Genomic DNA, 6,000 nt, shown 5'->3' with positions numbered 1-6,000 from the left:
TCGACAAACACACCGCCAAAGAGGATTACATCGGATAGATCTCCATGAAGATCATGGAGAACTTTGTATTGAAGATCCAAGAGAGAGAAGAAGGCATCTAGCTACTAACTACGGACCCGTAGGTCTGAAGTGAACTACTCACGAGTCATTGGAGAGACGATGATGTTGATGTAGAAGCCCTCCAACTCCAAAGTCCCCTCCGGTAGGGCACCGGGAAGGGTCTCCAGATGAGATCTCGCGGAAATGGAAGCTTGCGGTGGCGGAAAAGTGTTTTCGTGGATGCCCTGGTTTTTTCTGGATTTTTAGGGAATTTATAGGCCAAAGAGCTAGGGAAGGGGAGCGCCAGGGAGGCCACAAGCCTGGTTGCCGCGGGCCCTCTGGCCACGGCAACAGGGCTTGTGGGCTCCCTGTGGGCCCAGTGCCTTGGCCCTCAAGCCTCCCGATCTTCTTCCGTTCTGGAAAAAAATATTTTGGGGATTTTATTCCGTTTGGACTCCGTTCCAAAATCAGATCTGAAAAGAGTCTAAAACACAAAAAAAATAGGAACTAGCACTTGGCATTGAATTAATAAGTTAGTCCCAAAAAAGATATAAAAGGTATATAAAACATCCAAAGTTGACAAGATAACAGCGTGAAACCATAAAAAATTATAGATACGTTTGAGACGTATCAAGCATCCCCAAGCTTAACTCATGCTCGTCCTCGAGTAGGGAAGTGATAAAGAATGAATTTTTGATGCTTTCATGCTACCTAACATAGATGTCCTTTGTAACTCCTCTTATGTGACGTGAATGTTCAAATCCATTAGATTCAAAACAATAGTTTGCTATTGACATGGAGACAATAATAATTCAAGCAAACTAGCAAGGTAATCATGAACTTTCGAAATAACAAGGCCAAAAGAAAGTTATCCCTACAAAATCATATAGTCTGGCTATGCTCTATCATCCTTGCACAACAAATTTAAATCATGCACAACCCCGGTATTGGCCAAGTAATTGTTTTCACACCTTTACTTTCTCAAACTTTTTCAACTCTCATGCAATACATGAGCGTGAGCCATGGTTTTAGCACTATAAATGGTGTGGAGTGTGGTGGAGGTTGCAAGACAAACAAGGAGAAGATGGTCACATTGACTAGGCATATTAATGAGCTATGGAGATGCTCATCAATAGATATCAACATGAATGAGTAGGGTTTGCCATACAATTGATGCACTAGAGCTAAGAGTATGTGAAAGCTCTTAAAGAAAACTAGTGGGTGTGCATCCAACTTGCTTGCTCACGAAGACGTAAGGCAATTTTGAGGAAGCCTATCATTGGAATATACAAGCCAAGTTATATAATGAAAATTTCCCACTAGCTATATGGTGGTGACAAAACGAGAGACTCTCAATCATGAAGATCATGGTGCTTAATATGCACAAGTGTGGAAGGATAGTAGCATTGTCCCTTCTCTCTTTTTCTCTCATTTTTTTGGTGGGATCTTTGGCCTCTTTTTTTATATATATTTTTATTTTGGTGGGCATCTTTGGCCTCTTTTATTTCCTCACATGGGACAATGCTCCATCAATGCTGATCATCACACTTACAACTCAAAACTTAGAGCAATGATGACTCTATAAGAAATGCCTTCGGTAGTGTACCGTGACAATGATCTAGCATGGCATAGACATCAATGGATACATCATGCTAGCTATCTTATGATCATGCAATGGAAATGTAGAAGTGGTGGAACATGTCATGGTGGTAGTCGTATGGCAATATATCTCGGAATAGCTTTGAAAAAGCCATAGTAGGTAGGTATGGTTGCTGTTTTGAGGGAGGCTATATGGGTGGTTTTGTGCACCGGCGAAAATTGCACGGCACTAGAGAAGATAGTGATGGTGGAAGGTGAAAGTGCATCTAAACCATGGAATCAACATTAGTCATGAAGAACTCACATACTTGTTGCAAAAGTTTTAGTAGTAATCGAAACAAAGCATTCAACGCATACTCCTAGGGGAAGGGTTGGTAGGTATAAACCATCGCGCGATCCCGACCGCCACACAAAGGATGACAATCAATAGACTAATCATGCTCAGACTTCATCACATAGCGGTTCACCATACGTGCATGCTACGGGAATCACTAACTTAAACACAAGTATTTCTAGATCCACAACACCTCACTAATATAACTTCAATATTACCACAACCACAACTCAAAACTAATTGAGATGAATCAAACTTCTCTAACTATTCAATGCACATGAAGGTGCAAGTTTTCATATCCCTATGGATAACTACCCTTTTTGAGACTACTATCAAAGCATAGATAAACTACCAAGACACGCACCGTTGTGCTCTAAAAGATATAAGTGAAGCACATAGAGCAAAATCAATTAGCTCAAAATATATAAGTGAAGCACATGTGAGCTGAATTGTCTAACCAAAGGATATAAGTGAAGCTCGACAAAATCACGATGAGTGCATGTCTCTCTATCTAGATGTGTAGCAAGGATGATTGTAACAAAACAAAACTAAAAGAATCCTACGATACAAGATGCTCGAAGCAAAACACATAACATGTGGTGAATAAAAATATAGCCCCATGTAACGTTATCGATGGATTGAAGACGAAAGAGGGGATGCCTTCCCGGGGCATCCCCAAGCTTAGGCTTTTACGACATCCTTGAATAAACTTGGGGTGCCTTGGGCATCCCCAAGCTTGAGCTCTTGCCACTCTTTATCTTTTTGTCCATAAGAACTTCACCCAAAACTTGAAAACTTCACAACACGAAACTTAAACAGAAACTCGTGATAACATTAGTATAAGAAAGCAAACCACCACTTCCTTAGGTACTGTAGCAAACTTAAATTCTACTTATGTTGATGTTGGGTTACTGTATTTTCAATCTTCCATGGCTAATACCCCCGATACTATCCATAGTTTCATCAAAATAAGCAACCAACTCAACAAAAACATAATCTGTTAACAGCAGACCAGTCTGTAGCAATCTGTATACTTTGTATACTTCTGGTACTTCAAAAATTCTGAAGAATTATGATAGTCTGAAGAATTTGTGTAGCAATCAGAAGCAAAAAATAATCAACTCAAAATCTCTTACAGAAAAAAAGGAAAATTCTTTTCATGAGCAGAAAGTTTCTGTCTTTTCCAGCATGACCAAACGATCATCCCAAAGACTAATCATAACGGTTTTACTTGGCACAAACGCAAAAGAAACACAAAAAACACAATCATAACAGAATTATGAAAGTGTGGAAAACACAAAACAGAAAGAAAAAGGATAGATTCGTTGGGTTGCCTCCCAACAAGCGCTATTGTTTAACGCCCTTAGCTAGGCAAAAAGTGATGGAATCACGTATAGTCATCTTTGGTGCTCAAACCATAAGTAGCCCTCATCATAGATTCATAAGGCAATCTTATTTTCTTTCTAGTAAAATGCTCCATGCCCTTCTTTAGGGGAAATTGAAATCTAATATTCCCTTCCTTCATATCGATCATAGCACCAATAGTCCTTAGGAAAGGTCTACCAAGAATAATGGGACATGAAGGATTGCAATCTATGTCAAGTGCAATGAAATCCACGGGTACATAGTTCTTATTTGCAACAATAAGAACATCATCGATCCTTCCCATGGGTTTCTTGACAGAAGAATCCGCAAGATGCAAATTAAGAGAACACTCTTCAATCTCATGAAAACCAAGAATATCACATAAAGACTTTGGAATCGCGGAAACACTTGCACCCAAATCACACAAAGCATTGCATACATAGTTTTTGATTTTGATTTTGATAGTAGGTTCCCAATCATCATGAAGTTTTCTAGGTATAGAGACTTCTAATTCGAGCTTCTCTTCAAGAGATTTCATCATAGCATCTACGATATGTGCGGTAAAGGCTTTGACTTGGCTATAAGCATGTGGAGAGTTTGCAATGGATTGCATCAAATAAATGCATTCAAACAAGGAGCAACTATCATAATTGAATTCCTTGAAATCCAAAGTGGGAGTTTCATTACTACCCAAAATTTTGATTTCTTCTACTCCACTCTCCACACCTTTATCATCAAGATAGGTGGGCTCCGAATCATTGGGGCGTTTTTCAACCAAAGTGGATTCATATCCAGACCCTTCATCAATAGGTTTGACATGAGAAAAAAAAGATTCAAGAGGAGTCACACCAAGCACTTTAAGATCTTCGTGATTTGCATCACTAGAACGCACCCTTTTAAACCATTCATGCCTAGCGCGAATTTGGGCGGTTCTTTCTTTGCTCTCATTCATGGAGACACGCATAGCTTTTAAAGTTTCATCCAAGTTGACCTTGGGAGGAGCACATCTAACTTTCAAAGCATAAATATCACAAGACATCCTATCAACGCTCTTAGCCAAATCGTCTATTTTGAGTAGTTTTTCCTCTATGGACGCATTGAAAATCTTTTGAGAGTTGATGAACTCTTTGATATTACTCTCTAAATCAGAGGGTAATTTGTTGTGATTTCCATAAGTGTTGTTGTAGGAATTGCCATAATTGTTAGAGGAGTTACTAGGAAAAGGCCTAGGAACATAGTTTCCTCTAAAATCATTGTTGTTGCCAAAATTGTTCCTACCAACAAAATTAGCGTCCAAACTAGCGTTGCTACTCTCAGTCAAGGAAGATAGTGGCATGTCATTAGGATCTAAAGGAGCATTTCTACTAGCAACCAAATTCATCAACTCGTCCATCTTAGCACTAAGCGAGTTAATTTCTTCTATAGCGTGCACCTTTTTGCTAGCAGGTGACCTTTCAGTGTACCACTGAGAGTAGTTGGTCATGATATTGTCTAGGAGTTTTGTAGCGTCTCCTAACGTGATTTCCATGAACGTTCCACCTGAGGCGGAGTCCAAGATATTGCAAGAAGCAAAATTCAAACCAGCATAAAAGATTTGTATAATCATCCACAAACTCAAACCATGAGCGGGATAATTTCTAATCATTAACTTCATCCTCTCCCAAGATTGTGCAACGTGTTCATGATCAAGTGGCTTGAAATTCATTATATCGTTACGTAGAGAGATAATCTTAACCGACGGAAAATACTTGGATATGTAAGCATCTTTGCACTTATCCCAAGAATCGAAACTATTTTTAGGCAAAGAAGAAAACCAAGTCTTTGCGCGATCTCGCAACGAGAAAGGAAAAAGCTTCAACTTAATCACGTCATTATCCACATCTCTTTTCTTTTGCATATCGCAAAGCTCAATGAAGGTATTGAGATGGGATGCGGCATCTTCACTAGGAAGGCCAGAGAATTGCTCTTTCATAACAAGACTCAGCAAGGCTGCGTTGATTTCATACGATTCCGCACTAGTGGCGTGAGCAATTGGAGTACTAATAAAATCATTATTATTAGTGCTCGAGAAGTCGCAAAGTTTGGTGTTTTCAGCCATGATGACTTCAACAAACAAACAAGCACACAAGCAAGCAAGAAAACCGGCAAAGGGCAAAAGAAAACGGCAAAGGAAAACGGCAAAAAGGAAAAAGAAAACGGCAAAGGAGAAAAGCAAATGAAAACGGCAAATGTGAAGTGGGGGAGAGGAAAACAAGAGGCAACTGGCAAAAAAGGTAAATGCAAGAGATGAGTTTGTGACACCTACTTGGATAGGTCTTGATCTCTCCTTCCCCAGCAACGGCGCCAGAAATACTTCAGCTACTGCAACAAAAGATCTTCCAACGGCGCCAGAAACAAGCGTGTTGACGGGAGACTATTCTTGTCTTGATACTCCTCAGCAACGGCGCCAGGAATCCTTCTGCTACGGCTACGCCTTTAGGGACTTCCTTGGCAAATATGCAAAGGATTCCCCCGTGGCCTTGGAGCCTTGCGTTGGTGTTCCCTCGAAGCGGAAAGGGTGATGTAGCATAGCGGCGGCAAGTATTTCCCTGAGTTTTGAGAACCAAGGTATCGAACCAGAGAAAGGATTGCGTCAAGTCACAAGTACCTGCACAAACACAAAG

The sequence above is a fragment of the Hordeum vulgare genome, chromosome 3H (genome assembly GCF_904849725.1).
Source record: "Hordeum vulgare subsp. vulgare chromosome 3H, MorexV3_pseudomolecules_assembly, whole genome shotgun sequence".
NCBI classification, from domain to species: Eukaryota; Viridiplantae; Streptophyta; class Magnoliopsida; order Poales; family Poaceae; genus Hordeum; species Hordeum vulgare.
The sequence above is the reverse complement of the archived record's forward strand: the minus strand, read 5'-3'. Positions refer to the sequence as shown.